The sequence below is a fragment of the Muntiacus reevesi genome, chromosome 17, assembly GCF_963930625.1.
Source record: "Muntiacus reevesi chromosome 17, mMunRee1.1, whole genome shotgun sequence".
In the NCBI taxonomy this organism is placed as follows: Eukaryota; Metazoa; Chordata; class Mammalia; order Artiodactyla; family Cervidae; genus Muntiacus; species Muntiacus reevesi.
Window position 1 is genome coordinate 48,529,677 of NC_089265.1, and position 19,776 is coordinate 48,549,452.

At 40.4% G+C, this 19,776-nt stretch overlaps 1 protein-coding gene across 4 annotated transcripts in view; it reads left to right on the forward strand.

Annotated features, from left to right (window-relative positions):
* The window catches only part of PCSK5 (proprotein convertase subtilisin/kexin type 5), a 498,339-nt gene that overhangs the window by 12,778 nt on the left and 465,785 nt on the right, over positions 1 to 19,776 (forward strand). The gene's annotated exons all lie outside the window — the stretch shown is intronic.

Below are 19,776 nucleotides of genomic sequence, written 5' to 3' on the forward strand. Positions count from 1 at the left end.
CAAATGCTGCATTGTTTGACTCATGATAGGGTGATGTTATTGCTTCTGGGCTGGTTGGACAATGCTGAGAATCAGTAAACAAAGCTCAGGGATGAAAACAGATGACTTGAATTCTCCTCTAGGTCCTGCCTTGCCACAAATTTTCCACATACTTATGAACTGGTCACAGGTTTTTTTGTTTGTTTGTTTGTTTTGTCTTTTCCTGTCTTAAAGGATTAGTTTTATTCATTGTTTTATTTTAAAAATAGTTATTGAAGGATACCATCAAGAAAGTCAAAAAGCAACCCACAGAATGGGAGAAAATATTTGCAAATCACATCTAATGAGAGACTTGTATCCAGAATATATAAGGAACACCTACATTTAATATTAAAAGACAAATAACCCAGTTAAAAATGGGCACAAAGGATCTGAATAGACACGTCTCCAGTAAGCGCATGAGAAGATGCTCAATATCATTAGTCATTAGGGAAATGCAAATCAAAACCACAATGAGATATTAATTCACATCATACTCAATTGGACTACTATAATCAGAAAGACAGATAATCACAAGTGTTGGCAAGGATGTGGAAAATGTGGAACTCTGATATGCTATTGGTGGAAATGCAAAGTGTTGCAACCACCGTAGGAAGACAATCTGGCACTTCTTTGAAAGGTTAAATGTATTAGTAGAAGTACCATATGATCCAACAATTCCACCCCTAAGTATACATTCAGGAGAAATGAAACATTTGTTCACACAAAAACTTGTAGACAAAAGCCCATGGCAGCATTATTCACTGGAGCCAGAAAAATGAAAACAACCCAAATGTCTATCAACTGATGAATGGGCAAATAAAATATAGTGTTTCCTTACATGGAATATTCTGCAATAAAAATGTATGAAGTACTAATTCAGCTTCCCTGTTGGCTTATTGGGAAAGAATCTACCTGCAATGTAGGAGACACAGGAGATGCAAGTTCGACCCCTGGATCTGGAAGATCCCCTGGAGTTGGAAATGGCAACCCACTCCAGTATTCTTGCCTGGGAAACCCCATGGACAGAGAAGCCTGGTGGACTCCAGTCCATGGATTAGCAAGGAGTCTGATATGACTGAGTGACTAAGCACTAATATAGCTACAACGTGGATGAACCTTGAAAACATTCTTCCTGGCTAAGTGAAAAGAGCCAGTCACAAAAGGGCATGCATGTAGGATTCTGTTTATATGAAATGTCCAGAGTAGACAAATCTACTGAGAAAGAAAGTGGATTAGTGGTCACCTAGGACTGGAGCAGTGAGGAATTGGTGGGGGGTGTGGGGGACTACTAATGGGTATGGGGTTTCTTTTGGTGGTGATGAAAATGTTCTATAATTGGATGTGGTGATTTTTTACACAGCTGTGCAACTGTACTAAAAATCATTGAATAGTATACTTTGATAAATGCATGGTATTTGAATTTTACAGTAAAGCTGCTAAAAAATAGTTATTGAGTACCTATTGCTTAACAGCCATTTTAATAGATCTAGTCCTACTATATCTGTCTTTCGTAAGCTGTCTGCTCACATGGGAGAAGGCAATGGCTCCCCACTCCAGTACTCTTGCCTGGGAAATCCCATGGACGGAGGAGCCTGGTGGGCTGCAGTCCATGGGGTCACTAAGAGTTGGACACGATTGAGCAACTTCACTTTCACTTTTCACTTTCATGCACTGGAGAAGGAAATGGCAACCCACTCCAGTGTTCTTGCCTGGAGAATCCCAGGGACGGGGGAGCCTGGTGGGCTGCTGTCTATGGGGTCGCACAGAGTCAGACACGACTCACGTGACTTAGCAGCAGCAGCAGCTCACATGAAGCTTGTATTTAGTGGAAGGAGCCACCCTATGAGGCAGTTATGGCATAAAATAATTTCAAATGATAAGCTGCTATTGGAAAGCAGAATACGTTAGTAGAGTCTAAAGTGCCTGAGGATGGGAGGACTCCTTTAGATAGGCTAGTTAGGGAGCCTCATTAAGTAGGGAGCAGTTGAGCAGAGATCTGAATAAGGAGCTGGCTACCTGGAGGTCTAGGGTGGGGTGAGGTCCGTGTAGAGGAGACACAGTGCAAAGTCCCTAGAGGAACAGAAACTAGCTGGTGTAAATGAAGTCTAGTTACCAAAGATGAAGGGGTTAAACTTGAGATCGAAGAGGATGGTCTTAAAGCTTAATTTTGATGATGCCATTTGCCTGTTCAGAAGTCACCATTAGCCCCCATTTACCTTCTGCATTTGAACAGATTCTTCGTCTGGGCTTTTAAAGGCTCCTATCTCTACTTGTCTCAAAATACTTTTCCCGTTGCTTTTTTTTTTTTTTGGCTCTGTCCCTTAACAAAGCCAAACTGGACTTCCCATTATTCTCCAGATCCTATACACAGTCCTTTCCTGTTTCTGTGCCAGTCTTTCCACCTGCAGTATTCACCTGACTCCTTGCTCTTCTGGAAATTCTCTTCTTCAAGGTACATCTCAGATGTCACTTGCACAATACCTCACTCTGGAAATACAGGTAAAATACAGGTATAGGCATAGCCACTCTGATATTTCAGTTTGTTGACTCCAATTGTATTTTGCTCAAAATCCTAAGAGGCTGTGTAGTTAATTTTTTCCTTCTTTTTTCTCCTTGTAAAAGGCTTAATTATTCTGTAGCACATAGCATGATGTTGGCTCTATATAAATAATCATTAAATATTGATCAAATCCTAAAGTATATTATGAGGCAGCAATGTATATAAAATTAAATCTGAACGCTGGAGAAAAATGACAAAAAATTCTCCTCCCCAATCAATAGGGAAGGCTAACAGTGCATAGTAAATTCTATAGGGGAGTGTGATATAAAGGAGACATCCAGGATTGATGAGTCATGTGTGTGTGTATTCTAAAGTCCAGGGATTCCTGGGAAATAGACTAATCCTTATCTCTGACTATTTCAGATCTTGGCATCGTCAGCAGGGTTGTTCTTCCTGGCTTTTACTTCATGAGAATTCTTAGTGGGAGAGTCAGAGTACACAGTGTGACATCTTCCACCCCGAGAGCCAAGTCCCAGATCATCCTAGCACTGGGATGGCTTTTCCAAGGATCCCAGGGAACCCTGAGGGCTCTCCTGTCTGTGCTCATGTCTCTGGGGGTAACAGTGCAAGCTTTGTGTCCTTTGAACTGGGAAGAATAACAGCACAGAGGGTCCCCCCAGTGATGGAGCTGGTCAGGAGTAAGAGGAGGTTTCAGATGGCAGGCAGATTTTAGTCTGTGTGGAATCGTGGGAGTAGCAGAAATAAGCAGATTTGGTGCACGTGACAGACCTTAAAGCTCTGTATAATATAAGCCGAAGAGTCTTACCATAGTCAGGGGCCCAGGGCTGGCCAACCTGGATCAGCCATGGCGGAGCTTACCTGGATAGGCCACTTTGAAAGGCCAGGGTTCTCAAGTTAAATCTGCATGAGAGGAGGGATTAAGGCTCCAGGACAAACAGCCATAAATTAAGCCCTGCAGCCAGCCCTTAAGGAGTAGCTTCAGAAATATCCTTGGAGATAGGAAATAAACTCAGGACAAATAGAGAAACTATCCATTGGGAGTTAGCTCCACTTAATTATGGATGGAATGCTCTCTTAGTTGGGTGACATGGCCAGAAGCCAGTCTCTCAATCGAGATGGGTCTCCCTATCTGACCTTTTCAGTTTGATTAGATCTAAGCCTCAAATAACCAGTCCCTTCAGGTTCTGGCAGATAGAGGAAGGTGAGTTATAGCTTCTGGGTCAGATGAAAGGGAGATGGGAAAGCTGAGTGTTCTTGTGCTGTATTTGGTTCTGGAGCGGAGCTGTTCCTTTCTCTCCATTGCAATGGATCTGCTATGCTTGCATGCACGTGTGCTAAGTCGCTTCAGTCCTGTCTGACTCTTTGTGACCTTTTGGACTGTAGCCTGCCAGGCTCTTCTGTCCACGGGATTCTCCAGGCAAGAATACTAGAGTGGGTTGCCATGCCCTCCTCCAGGGGATCTTCCTGACCCAGGGACCAAACCCACGTCTCTTATGTCTCTTGCATTGGCAGGTGGGGTCCTTACCAATAGTGGCACCTGAGAAGCCCCTGCTGTCCATTAGCCCCCTGTTACTTCCTGTGTGAACTGTCCAGTCCTACCCTGAGCCTATGTCTTTCCATGCAAAACATGTCACGTAAGGCAGTTTCATTTTTTCAGAAACCACTCTGGTCAAAGAGACTTCTTCCTCTTCCTCCCCTGCTCTTCCCCCCTCTTCCCGCCTCCCCCTCCCCTCACCACCCCCCTTGCCCCCTCGCCCTCCCCTGAACCTTTTGCCATTCTTTGCACACGCACTGCCCTGCCCTGCTTTCCGGCCCCCGATCATGTGGCTCCCACTGCCTGGACATTCTCATGTCCAGTCCTTACTTGTTCAGCAGAGCCCTTCTCAGATGTCATTTCCTCAGACTGAGACTGCCTGTGGATAAAACTTTTTTTGTTTAAACTCTCATTGAACTTGTAAGCTTCTTTTTCCTGGCATTTGACGTTTTCCGTTTGTATTTCGTTTATTTGTCTGTCTTCTCTCCTTTAATAGATACTAATCCCCCGAAAGACAGGCTTTTCTGTCTGGTTCATCTTTGTATCACATATGGTACCTAGAAGAGTGTGCTCTGCCATTCAGAGGGCCTCAGAAAAATATTCTGAAATGGAGAAATGGTTGTGAGTAAGTGAAGGTGAGAAGGGAACAGAAACCATAGCACCGTTAGTACTGGCCCCTGAATATTTTTGGTTCTCGTCCTCGCCATGTGATAGGATTGCATTTCCCCATCTGGGGTGTACGTGTGCTCCTGTAACTTCTGTGACGAAATGTGAGCAGAAATGCCACACATCCCCTCTTTAATTGTCAGCACGTGATTTACTGTGCTCTCGGTCTGCCCCACTGTGATCTGCAAGCTCCAGGTGGTGGGTGCTCCATTGGCCTGGGTCCTTGTGGGCCATGCTGAGCGGCGCTCCCAGCCAACGCACAATGGATGTGTAACATGAGCTAGAAACACGCTTTTGTTGTTTTCAGTCACTGAGATTCATGGGTTCGTTTGTTTCTGCTGGGGAACCTGGCCAGTTCCCACTAATACAAAAGTACAATAGCTTTCTCCTTAGCCTTGCACGCAGTATACATGGAGATCTGTTATTGAAGAGGGAGAAAGACTATGTGATATTCTGGATAAGAACCCTTTGACTTAATAGGAAGACCTCAGGGATCGCAGGTATGCATTTTGCTCATTATGCAAGTGATAATTATATGTGTGAAAAAAATCAGAAACCAGATATTAGGTATTTCCCAGTGTGTGTATAGGATTCTATTCTTTAGAGATTTGCATTTTGTGAAAGAAACCCTGAAGATCCCAGAGCTTAATTGCACCTCATTGCTTCTCTCCAGCCTTGCCAGTCGACTGGAGATTTGTTTCGTGAGTTCAGATATACATTCAAAAGACTAGGGAAAATTTAGGGTTATTTCCTTTTCCAAGGAGACAGAAACCATGTATTACAGTTTGTCTTATTTTTTTCCCGTCAAATGAAGATAAATGTTAGCTTTGTATCTCAATTAATCGTTTAATAGTGAACCTGCTTTCTGCTTGCCAGCTGCACTTGTTTGTTTGTGCCTTGGCTAAGGACCACACCATACTCTCTGATTATAACACCCACTGCTACAGAATCCACTTAAATTTGCCGCTGCATTCCATGGGCCATCGTGTCTTCATCGTTAGTGAACTGGCCTCCCAAACATGTGGCTATCCGTGTTCTTACTGATTTATGTGACGTGGACGTAGTAGAGAACATCTGAGATTTAAAATGTTATGGCCTGAATTTCCAACTGTTGACATGCATCCAAAGCAGCAGATTTTTCTTCTTTGGCAAGACAGAACTGAAGCAACATGCAGTGATTTGGTTCGCCAATTTGTGAGCTGTTAAAAATCGGAATAACTTAAAATGAGGAGAGTAAGCGCTGCATAATGTGAAAAATATTCTAAAGGTCACATGGCTGTGCAGCCTTAGACAAGTTAAGCACAATGAAACTAGAACTATTTTGAATAAATTTGAAACTGCATGTGAATGAACATGTGGATATTTTTCCCTCTGTTAAAATATTGTTACCAAAGTAGTCAAAATCTTATTTAGTTCACCCTAAATCTGAAAATCTGAAGAGGCAAAGGTTCTAATGAACCCAAGGAGGTCCTGATTTTGCCTTTTAGTCCTGCAGCAATGGAGCCATTTCTGGCCTTTTTTTTTTTTTTTTTTTTTTCACTTGTGGCTTTTTTTTTTCCTTTGCCATCACTCTGTCCTTCAACATTCACTGCAAATATCTTAAAATATTTACCCATTGCTAAGTACACTACTAAACCCTGGAAATGCAGCAGAGCGCAAAAATCTCTACCTTCTTTGAACTTACAAGGATTTACAAGCTTGCTTCAAAATAAATCACCCGAAACCCTATGGCTTAACATGACAGTCACCAACTACTATGAGGCTGTGAGTTGACTGTTAGATTCTTCAGCCAGCTGTTGGGTCAGCTGGGACCTGCTGGTCTGGGATGGCTTCACTCATGTTCCAGTGGTTGGCGCTGGCTGCTGGCTTAGATTATGGGGGTTACTGGCCATAGGTCTTTCATCTTCCAGCAAGCTGGTTGGGCTTCTTCCCGTAGTGACAAGAAGATATCTCAGTGGCCAGAGAGAAATCCTCATTGTGCAAGCTCTTCTCAAATTTTTGCTTGTGTCCCATATATGAATCTAGACAGTGTATTAAAAACCAGAGACATTACTTTGCCAACAAAGGATCATCTAGTTAAAGCTGTGGTTTTTTCAGTAGTCATATGTGGATATGAGAGTTGGACCATATAGAAGGCTGAATGTTAAAGAATTGATGATTTCGAGCTGTGGTGTTGGAAAAGACTCTTGAGAGTCCCTTGGACTTCAAGGAGATCACCAGTCAATTTTAAAGGAAATCAATCCTGAATATTCATTGGAAGGACTGATGCTGAAGCTCCAATACATTGGCCATCTGTTGGGAAGAGATGACTCATTAGCAAAGATCCTGATACTGGGTCTTTGCACTGGTCATAGCAAACACCCACTTCCAGCAACACAAGAGAAGACTCTACACATGGACATCACCAGATGCTCAACACCAAAATCAGATTGATTGTATTCTTTGCAGCCAAAGATGGAGAAGCTCTATACAGTCAGCAAAAACAAGACTGGGAGCTGACTGTGGCTCACATCATGAACTCCTTATTGCCAAATTCAAACTGAAATTGAAGAAAGTAGGGAAAACCATTAGACCATTCAGGTATGACCTAAATCAAATCCCTTATACAGTGAAATGAGAAATAGATTTAAGGGACTAGATCTGATAGACAGAGTGCCTGATGAACTATGGACAGAGGTTCACGACATTGTACAGGAGATAGGAATCAAGACCATCCCCAAGAAAAAGAAATGCAAAAAAGCAAAATGGCTGTCTGAGGAGGCCTTACAAATAGCTGTGAAAAGATAAGTGAAAAGCAAAGGAGAAAAAGAAAGTTATACCCATGTGAATGCAGAGTTCCAAAGAATAGCAAGGAGAGATAAGAAAGCCTTCCTCAGTGATCAGTGCAAAGAAATAGAGTAAAACAACAGAATGGGAAAGACTAGCAATGTCTTCAAAAAAATTAGAGATACCAAGGGAAGATTTCATGCAAAGATGGGCTCAATAAGGACAGAAATGGTATCAGCCTAACAGAAGCAGAAGATATTAAGAAGAGGTGACAAGAGCAAACAGAAGAACTATACAAAAAAGATCTTCATGACCCAGATAATCATGATGGTGTGATCACTCACCTAGAGCCAGACATACTGGAATGTGAAGTCAAGTGGGCCTTAGGAAGCATCACTACAAACAAAGCTAGTGGAGGTGATGGAATTCCAGTTGAGCTATTTCAAATCCTAAAAGATGATGCTGTGAAAGTTCTGCACTCAATATGCCAGCAACTTAGGAAAACTCAGCAGTGGCCACAGAACTGGAAAAGGTCCGTTTTCATTCCAATCCCCAAGAAAGGCAATGCCAAAGAATGCTCAAAGTACTGCACAATTGCACTCATCTCACATGCTAGTAAAGTAATGCTCAAAATTCTCCAAGCCAGGCTTCAGCAATACATGAACAGTTAATTTCCAGATATTCAAGCTGGCTTTAGAAATGGCAGAGGAACCAGAGATCAAATTACCAACATCTACTGGATCATCAAAAAAGCAAGGGAGTTCCAGAAAAACATCTATTTCTGCTTTATTGACTATGCCAAAGCCTTGGACTAATGTGGATCACAATAAACTGTGGAAAATTCTGAAAGAGATGGGAATACCAGACCACCTGACCTGCCTCTTGAGAAATCTGTATGCAGGTCAAGAAGCAACAGTTAGAACTGGACAACAGACTGGTTCCAAATAGGAAAAGGAGTTTGTCAAGGCTGTATATTGTCACCCTGCTTATTTAACTTATATGCAGAGTACATCATGAGAAACGCTGGGCTGGATGAAGCACAAGCTTCACAAGATTGCCAGGAGAAATATCAATAACCTCAGATATGCAGATGACACCTCCCTTATGGCAGAAAGTGAGGAAGAACTAAGGGGCCTCTTGCTGAAAGTGAAAGAGGAGAGTGACAAACTTGGCTTAAAGCTCAACATTCAGAAAACTAAGATCATAGCATCTGGTCCCATCACTTCATGGCACATAGATGGGGAAACAGTAGAAACAGTGGCAGACTTTATTTTTTGGGGCTCCAAAATCACTGCAGATGGTGACTGCAGCCATGAAATTAAAAGACGCTTACTCCTTGGAAAGAAAGTTATGACCAACGTAGACAGCATATTAAAAAGCAGAGATATTACTTTGCCAACAAAGTTCTGTCTAGTCAAGGCTATGATTCTTCCAGTGGTCGTGTATGGATGTGAGAGTTGGACTATAAAGAAGGCTGAGCAGTGAAGAATTGATGCTTTTGAACTGTGGTGTTGGAAAAGACTCTTGAGAATCCCTTGGCAGGAAGGAGATCCAACTAGCCCATCCTAAAGGAGATCAGTCCTGAGTGTTCATTGGAAGGACTGATGCTGAAGCTGAAACTCCAATACTTCGGCCACCTGATGTGACGAACTGACTCATTAGAAAAGACCCTGATGCTGGAAAAAATTGAAGGTGGGAAGAGAAGAGGACGATAGAGAGTGAGATTGTTGGATGGCATCACCGACTCAATGGATATGAGTTTGGGTGAACTCCTGGAGGTGGTGATGGATGGGAGACCTGGCGTGCTGCAGTCCATGGGGTTGCAAAGAGTCGGACATGACTGAGGAACTGAACTGAACTGGTGCTGGGAAAGATTGAAGGCAGAAGGCAAAGGGGATGACAGGAGATGGTTGGATGGCATCAGTGACTCAATGGACATGAGTTTGAACAAGCTCTGGGAGATAGTGAAGGACAGGGAAGTCTGGTGTGCTGCAGTCCATGGGGTGTCAAAGAGTGAGTCAAGACTGAGCGACTGAAGAACAACAGCAACGTATATGAACATCTCCTAAGTCAAAGCAAGTCACATGACCAAGCCCAGCTTCAAGAGGCCGTGACATAAACTTCACAACTCCAAGGAAGAGAGGCAAAGAGTTTGTGGTCTATTTTGTAGTCTATCACAGGGAGACTGTTAAAAATAATTGAATGACGAACAAAAAGTGTGTCAACTGGTGGTAAATCCAGCAGATGGAAAGCAGGGAAGGGGGAATGTCTGGAAGAGTTTTCCAGTTGTAAATAGGACGACTGGAGAAGTTTTCATGGAGGAGGTGACATGGGTTAAGATCTGAAGAAGGTGAGCTAAAGAAATGGCCCTTCCAGAAATGTGGAGGAGACACATTCTACTGGCGGAAGCAGCCAGTGTTAAGGCCCTGAACAGGAGAGAGCTTGAGAGAATGAAGGAATGGTAAGATGTTGAGGGAACAAGTCAGGTAACAGAGGAGCTGGAGATGCAATGGGGCTGGAAAGGAGAGGTGAGGGAGATTCTGTAGATCAGTGTTTCTCACATTGTAAAAAAATATTTGAAGTTCATTTGATTTATGGTGTTGCAAGTGTACATCAAAGTGATTCAGTTATGCATGTGTATATTCTTTTTCAGATTCTTTTCACTGTAGGTTTTGACAAGGCATTGAATATACAGTTATCCGTGCTATATAACAGTAGGACCTTGTTGTTTATTTGATGACTTCTCACATTTTAATACGCACAGAGTCACTTGGGGAACTGTGTCAAAATGGAGATTCTGATTAGGTCAATGGGGCCAAAGGTTCTGTGGTTCTAACAAGCTCTCCAGCGACACCACTACTGCTGGTCCTGGGACCACACTTTGGCGCAAGCCTGTAGGTCTCCGTAGGCTGTGCCCAGTAAGGACTGGACCTTCTTTGAGGGAAGCACCTCTCTCTTTGAGCAGAGGTGTGCCCTGGTCTCCGTTATGTGCTAAGATGCTCATTGTTTGGAATGTGGACATCCACAGAATACACAAGATAGAAACATCGTGCCTTCTGATGTGGAGTGAACTTGGTCTGGATTTCGCCTGCTGAGACTTTAGTCATCTGAGTATCCTTTCCTCCACAGGGCTGTTTTCTTCTTTGTTGGTGAACATGAAAGAGACCTGTCTCTGGACATCCTCTCCCCAACCCCACTCCCATATGGGATTTGCTCTAGAGTAAACTGGCTCTCTCTCCTTGCAATCACCCAAGTCCTGATTAATAGAGCTGGGCTGGACTCAGCCTTTTCTTTCCCCCAGCCTCAGGGACCCTGACTAAGTGGCTGTCAGTCCCTGGCTCACATTCCAGCCACCTGGGAGCCTTTAACGACACCTTCAGTGCTTCTGATGAATGGACCTTGAGTGGGGTCTGAGCATCAGTCGTCTTAAATATGCAGCCAGGGTTGACAGCCACTGCTGTGCTCAGCTCTTCCTCAGCCCCTGATGGCCTGGCTGTGTCCCCGGAGCTCAGAGCTTCTCTCTCCCCGAGGAGGCCACCTGCCCTCTCCTCTGGTCTCAGCCTTCTCTCTTTTCATTACCATCAAAACTCAGGAATTATTAGGTCATTTTCAACTCTGTTGCACTTTGACAATTTCAGCCTCAGTAGTTAAGTTTTGCTAAATTACACTTTATTTGCTTTTGGAGTGGAGTGGGGGGTCATCTTTGGATAGCTACACGTATATAAATATTTGTTGATGTTGAGGTTCACAGAATTCTGCTTTTTGTGAGCGATTTCTGTTTAAAGGCCCTGGCCACATAATAAATCTTTAAGTGAACTCCAGGATCTTTACCCAGTGGATGGAATACCAGGAGCCCGGGCTGAAAATCATTTGGCTCCTGGTTTCATGTTTATGAAGTATCTCTCAAGTTGCTTACAGATGTAGTTTCATACCCTGAATACAATGTCTGCTTACTTTCATCTCATGTCTCATTACTACATTTCACTATTTATAATAAGTACACTAGAAATGAATATACTTTGTGCATTCTGAAACACTCGTGGACAGCAGTTATATTTTTGTATTACACATAAGCACTTAAATAAATATGCTGCTTACTTAAACATTTCTTTATTTTACAGTCCACCAGGCAGTGCAAAATATAGAAGTGGCCTGGAGTCTGTCTCAACCTTTGAGAGGTCCTTCTGAAAAAATTCCTTAGGAAAGTGCTTTTATCTTTTTCCTTTTCATCTAGTCTGTAAGTATATAGGTCTTATTCGAAGGTCTTATTCTTTAATGGCTTTTTGTTTTCTAATAAGAGTAGGAAATAAAGAAAAATGAAAGGCAAAATATTATCTGAAACTTGGGTCACAAATTTGCTGTATCATCATGTACCCGGAATGACTTGTCTGTGCGTTATTAACTTGTAACAGATTTACACTAATTATTAACTCAACCAGATGGATTTACTCAAGTGTTATCATAAAGGGCTTTGTGATGTGAGAGTATGATCAAGTTCCATAACATTTATTGCTTGAGTTTTGCTGGATCCAGCATTCCATTAAGGCACCACCTTGTGCATTATCACATTGGATTTGGCTATTCCTTATTATTGCAAAGAAAGAGTGTATGGGGGGGGGGTGTTTTCATTAATGGTAATTTGTCTTGAAAGACAAATGCCACTTCCAACACTCTGTGACTTTGGAAGATTCCTAATAATATCTCCTAAAATGTAAACGCCCCATTAGGTAGCGAGACTCATCAGGTTTCAGAGTTGCTAGCAATTGTGTCACCTAGGTCTTCATAATAAAGATGAAGAATCTGAGGCCTCAAGAGAAGAGGTATAGTTAGAGCAATGAATGGGCATTTAGCAGACCTGAGTTATAGTATCTTTAAGCTCTGATTTTAAAAGTGTCTCCTGAGAACTGTCTTATTAATAATATAGAGAAGCTTTTCTGGTCATCTTAATCCTTTATAGGAAAAATATATTTCTTTAATAAGTATTGCTAATAATTTTTGTATTTATCAAGACCTATGTTACTTTAGGAGATGTGTGAGTGGGAAAAATTTGTCAAAGACATTTGCATGGATAGGTTTGTGGTGTATGAAAAAGTATCTCTATTTTGGAGGCAATATTCTTTTCCTTATTTCTGTGAAAAATCTCACATTTATACCTTTTGTTGTTTAACTACCTTGAAAAGAAATGCTAGATTTTTTTTTCTTCCTGATTTTGGTACATCGAAAGGTCGTTTTTATGGTGGTGGCTGTTTAGTAATGAGGTAAATGATTGATCTAATGGCTGAAGCATGAACAGCTTGCTTGATCTCTTGAACCAGAGAGCTGTTTTCTGGGGAAGGTCACAAGGCCCATTTTGGGATATGTAGGAGTAGTGGTCACTTTTACAAATAGGAATATGACCATGTTATAATGGGGGTGCTTGTTCCCATGACTGTAACCTGAACTCTGTTTTCCTTGGGCTTGTTGATCTGTATGATGAGGGGTAAATTATTGTAGTCATTACATTGAGCACTTACACATTCCCTTTATGGGTCTGTGGAAGTTAGGCAATAACTAAAATAAAAGAATAGAGACATTTCAGCATATCAGTGTAAGAATTCAAATTAATATGATACATTTGAGATATGGGAGTAAACGCTTGTGACTGTCCAAATCATTCTCCACCCTGGGTCTTTATCACTTTAGTTTATTGCAGCTTTAAACCTATTTCACAATTTAGCTACAAAATGTTGGCATGTTTGAACCAAGAGGGAGGAAAACTTGTGAAGCCCTGTTTTTCTGCTAAATTGCCTGCCTCTATCTGAGTGATGCAAACATCGCAATCAGGCAATATTCAGTGTTTGGAGTATTAAAATAATTCATTGGTTAATTTTTAGTCTTGTGAACACCTCAGGAAATTAATATATATTAAATTCCCTTACTTTTTAAAAATTTATCCAGATGTGAGGTATTTGTCCAGGTAAGTCTGTGTCTTCATTTATTGCAAAAAACTGTAAACATGGCAATGATTCTTTTGGTAAAACACTGTACTGGGTTTATCTTTTATGTCAACAGTAAGTACTTAGGACTGACAGAAGGGAAATACTTACCTCCTGAGAACATTTTCTTAAACACCACTTTTGACTTTCTATTTTATAGATACAAACATTTACTTGGTAGGCATAATGGTTATTTAAACTCTCATTTTGGGTTTATTTGACATATATTTAAGATCAAACAAGCTGCTGAGATAAAGGTCAATGGACTTTTTATGTTAAGAAAAAAAATAATAAAACTTCAGCTAGCTCAGGAATTGCTGAGATAAAGATATTAATCCTACAGTTAATCAGGTAGGAGTTGAAGCTTTAAAAATAATTGAAAACAGGGCTCCAAGCACAGATTATGATTTTTTTAAGTCTATTTAGGGTTTATATTGAATAGTGAAACTAGCCCTGAGCTTCATAACAGAAAAATCTTGTTTCTGTTACCACTCATAGTATACAGTTGGATAAATTGCTGGATTTAGCTGGGCTTCAGTTTTATTATTTGGAAAATTGGGGTAATAATTCTTCACTTATTTCACAGTACTCATTCGTTTATCCATTTTATATATGCTTAATGGGCAACCATTCTGTGCCAGGTGCAGCCAATGCAGCAATATTTAAAAACAGTAAGAAAACAGCTTGATCAGATAGAGAGTAACTGAGGAAGATAAGAGAAAACTTTTTCCGAGGAAGTGATATTTGAGTTAAGATCTAAAAGATGAGAAGGAGTTAGGCAATGGGAAATTGGAAAAAAAGGGAATGCTAATTCAAATGGGACCACACGTGCAAAGGTCCTGAGAAAGGTGGCCAGTGGGGATCAGCACATAGTGAATGAAAGGGAAAAGTGTTAGAAGGTGACAATTGAAAGATACATAGGAGCCAGATCTGCTAAGCCAGACCTCCTTGTGGGCCAGATTACCAATTTGTAATTTTATTACAACAGTAACAGGAAGTAGTTGGCTAGTTTTACAAAGGAGCATGATATTATCTTAATTACTCCTGTAGAACAATGTAAAGAAAAGATGGAAATCAATATTGCCATTTTCTGGGATAAAATAAGACAAAAACCTGATGAATTATTAATCCTGTTTACAAAAGTGCAAAATTCTTAAATTGGGCAATGGTGTTAAAACATGCAGATCCTCCAAAACACTGGCATTTAAAAAAAATTTATATTGGAATATAGCTGATTAATAATGTTGTGATAGTTTCAGGTGAAGAGTGAAGGGATTTAGCCATACATACATGTGTATCCATTCTTCCCCAGACTCCCCTCCATCCAGGCTACCACATAACAGTGACCTGTGGTATACAATAGGTCCTTGTTGGTTATCCATTTTAAATATAGCAGTGTGTACATATCGATCCCAAACTCTCTATCTCTTTCTCCCATTCTTCCCTCCTGGCAACTGTAAGTTTGTTCTCTAAGTCTGTGAACACTGGTATTTCTTGCAAGTGTTTTGGGCCAAGTTTATGCATGGGTGTGAGGGGCAACAGATCTGCCTTGTTGGTATTTTGCTTAAACTGATGTTCAGATGTTGTTGCCTCTGAGTATTTATACACAAGAACTTCCCTGGTGGCTCAGATGGTAAAGAATCTGCCTGCAATACAGGAGTCCTGGATTTGATCCCTGGGTTGGGAAGATCCCCTGGAGAAGGGAATTTATCCATGGAACTAGATGTCACCTGGGAACTAGCATTGGATTAAATATCTGCCCCCCATGATTGAAAGAGAAGGTAGTCCATTTGTGCACAATCATGAAGTCATAGCCCTTGGATATCGTGGACAGATAGTGTCAATAAAGCAGGACTCCAGAGGAGATATTGATAATGCACACAAAGCCTTGTGTATCTGATGGTATAATTATGATGATATTTGGGGCTACTTTATACATCTTCTCAGTGCTTGATAAACTCTCAGATGGATGAAAATAACATTTTCCTACTGAGACATCTGTTGAAATATCAAAACAGTTTACTTGAAAAGAGGAAGAAAAACATGTTCTCATCTTTACGACTTGAGATAATTATTGAAAATTTAGAAATCATTATTGATCCTCTACACGGAAAGCAGAAACTAAGAAGATAGAGTCCACCTTAAGTAGAATATGGCAAGACCTAATGGTTATTGTGAGACAACTTTTAATTTTTAATAGTTTCAATTATTAGTACATATATCACTTGTGAAGTTTTAGTTCTGAAACTTTATTCACTTGGTTATGGAATGAACTGATCCATCACAGATAACTATACCTCTCTTGGTACTATGAACATTATTAATGTTTTTAATTATCTCCTAGAATTGAGTTTGCATAAAATTCTACTTGAAATCCAATTTTATTTTAAATATAGATTGGGCTCATAACATTTTAAAAGGGCAAAGATGATAATTAAAACCCTAAAACTATATAGATTGTATGGGAAAAAGATGGGGGTAGGTTTGTACTTCACCATGGCTGCACAGGTGAATATAGCAACATACTCATGTCCTTTTCTGGATGTTTTTTTCATCAGTCATTCATGATGACCATGTCCTCACCTCTTGAACTTAGAGTTGGCCAAGAGGGAAATCACTAGATTCTGATTCAGGTTGGGGTTGGGCATGGGAGTGTGCACTTCTGCTAAGCTCCTGGGTGCTGTCAGTACTGCTGATCTGATGCCTCTAATCCTGGGGCCATACTTTGAGAACCACCAATTTATAGATTTTTACTTATCTTCAGGGCAGTTATGTTAGATATTGTTAACAACATTTAGGAGACTGAGTCGTTTATGCTTTTTCATTTTTGTTTCAAAATCACCAGCCATATTTTCATAGTTTACAGTAGCTTCATGTGACCCGTCCTTTAGCATAATCAGTTGTATTTCGTTGTGACTCAGGTGGTCACAATTGGTGGAAAATAGCCCTTTACTAAGAGATGTTGCAAGACTTCATTCCTTTGATAAAAAGAAAGCTTTACATGTTGTGAATGGTTCTCAGGGTTTCTATTTGCACTGTGTAATGCCAAATGTTGAAGTGGTTGCTATGGCTATAGGGAAGCTCTTCAATTGAACAAAACCAATTTGGTAATATATTTTCATCCAAACAACTCCTTAACTTTTTGCTTTTCCATTTACATCACCTTTCCAACGAATTCACTTTTATTCCCAGACCTTTCCCTATACACATTTTTGGGGATCATGTTTATTTGAGGTATTATTTGCATACATTAAAAATCTCTATATAGTTCTGTAGGTTTTGACAAATACGTATAGTCATGTGACCACCTTCAAAATAAAGGTACAGAACAATTCTGTCACCTCAGAAGAGCTCTCTAATGCTCTTTTGTAATCAGTCTCTTGCTACCGCAGTTCTAACAGACTCTTTGCAACCGCGTGGACTGCAGTCCACCAGGCTCCTCTGTCCATGGGGATTCTCCAGTCCAGAATACTGGAGTGGGTTGCCATGCCCGCCTCCAGGGGATCTTCCCAACCTAGGATCACACCCAGGTCTCGTGCACTGCAGGTGGATTCTTTACCATCTGCGCCACCAGGAAAGCCAATCAGACTCTTGCTGCACCCCAATTCTTGGCAATCACTAATGTAGTTTCTGGTCGATATTGCCTCTTCCACAATGTCATATTAGTGGAATATGCATTTTTATACAACATTTTGAACCTGGTTTCTTTCCCTTGTTAAAATGCATGTGAGATTCATTCCTAATTAATTAATGAGTAAATGCATTCCTTTTAATCACTGAGTAGTATTCCATTGTGGGTATACCAGTTTGTATATTCATTCACCAATTGTAGGACAATGGGTTGTTTTCAGCTGTTGGTGATTATGAGTAAAGCTGCTATAATACTCATGTACAAGTTTTTGTATGAATGTAAATTCTTATTTTTCTTGGAGAACATATAATATAGGAGGGGGATTTTTGGGTCATATCATACGTGAATATTTACTTTTATAGGAAACTGCTAAACAATTTTCCAAATATTCCCAACACTGTGTGACCTTCTATTTACCTGCATCCTCACCACCATTTGGTTTTGCTGTTTTTTTCTTTTATTTAATCCATTCTAATAGGGCTTCCCTTATAGCTCAGTTGGGAAAGAATCTGCCTGCAATGCAGGAGACCTGGGTTTGATTCCTGAGTCAGGAAGATCCCCTGGAGAAGGAAATGGCAACCCACTCCAGTATTCTTGCCTGGAGAATCTCATGGACAGAGGAGCCTGGCGGGCTCCAGTCCATGGGGTCGCAAGAGTCAGACACGACTTAGCAACTACACCACCACCACTAATAGTTGTGTATCCGTGACATCTTTAATACAAGTGGCCAATAGCTGCGCCCTGTGGCAGAGCCTCAAGAGCTATAAAAATGGGACCCAACCTCACATCTGCTTAGACAGAGAACTGAACCCCTGACTGGACACCTCTCCCACCTCTCAGCTGCCATTGTTCCACAGATGCTATTGCTTACCCCCTGCTCTGGGTTCTGTGTTTAGGGTCGCTTTCCTGCAAGTGTTAACATGGCCAGTCTCCAGGAAGGACCCAGATAAGGCCAAAAGAACAGGGCATCTCTGAACAGCCATTAGAAAGAGACAGAGCCTCTCCTGCTAAGAAGGTTTTTCAACTGAGGGTGACAAGACCATCAGCTGTCTTAAGCACACATTGTTTCTGTCGCGTGTTCTTAATCCTCACAACTTTTCCCTCAGAGTCTTCCCTTTTACGGATAAAATGTGTCATTTAAAATTCTGTAGAGCTCAGCATAGCTTCTGTTTACCACTATGATAAAATATAGGAAATTCTGAATCTGGTTATACTAAATACATTTTTCTAAAAAAAATTTTTTTGGGGGGAAGATGGCTTTTGAAATAATTAAAAAGATGAATAAAAGAATAAAACATACCAGTTACATTAGTGCTAAAATCAAATTGATTAGATACTTTCTCATTTAAACTTACTTTCATTAATTAGATAGGAATAATTGAATAAAGATCATAGAATTCAGAGTAAATTGTTCTATTTCTGCAGAATTAGACGGATAGATTAGAACTGTGGTTGTTCACCCGTAGAATCATTTAGAATGCATTTTCAAAGAAAATACTTGTGCCCTGGCTTTAACTCATATCCTTACATCAGAATCTCTGGGCTGGATGTGGAGGGAAACTAATATTTAGTTTTTTTTTTTAGCCTCCATATAATTCTAATGTATAGCAAGGGTTGAGAGTCATTGAATATAAAGTGAAAATTTAGTGTTCCTGGTGTAATTCTAGAAATGTGACCACCTATCAGAATGTGTTTGTTTCCATGTAGTATGTGGAAATGCTTTCAAGTTGCAAAGGTGGTCAGTCATGAAAAGAATAATGTAGGTTATGTGTGCTCTTTCCCTCTCAGACTCTCCTGGACTTTCTACTCTGTGTGTATGTGTGTGTGTTTATTTGTGTGATATGTGTATTACAAGCAGGTGGATTAGATTAAATATCAAACAATAATTTATTTTAGTTTCTCCAGAAATTACTTACATATGGGTTTTTAAAAACTTTTTAAAAGAATAGCTGACTATAAATAGCAGTCATAAATGTTTTTATCTGATGCATATAGTACGAGGATTATATTACATTAAGGGCATAATTATTCATTTTGGGAAAAAATGGAGAGAAGAAAGTAAAAGCCTAACACCATTTACAGTTCAATTTTACATAACTGTTACAAACATATTATATATTGAATGTGAAATCCCATTCTTATCTATAATAGACTAATATGAAACATTATTTCAGTGCTCTTGGGAGAAATATTCTGATTCAATAGAGAAGATGTAAATTTCAAACTTGCAATTGACACAATGCGGTTGTCGGAGTCAGGTCAGAATGTTACCTGCATCTTATCAGGATCTTTATTTTGTTCACTCTATCTTCGGTATCTTTGGATCAGTGCTTGACCTAGAGTGTGCTCTCAGTAAAGAACCAGATGTTTAGGCATGCTGTGAATATATAGAGCAAAATATAGAAAATGACATTCTATAATCAACAGAGATGTAAATTTCTATCATTTACATTTAAGAAGTTAAAATATAGACTGGAGGAGAACCAAATTAAAAAGGGCATCTGAGGATATTTTAGTTGGCCATGTGCATTCTGCTAAAAATATTTCAATTCTAAGCTACTTCTAATAGCAAGGCATCACCCAGGGAGGTCATAGGATCATGATTCCATTCTGGCTCCACCATACCTAGAGTTGAGATGTGTTATGTTCTGGGCTCCAAGTT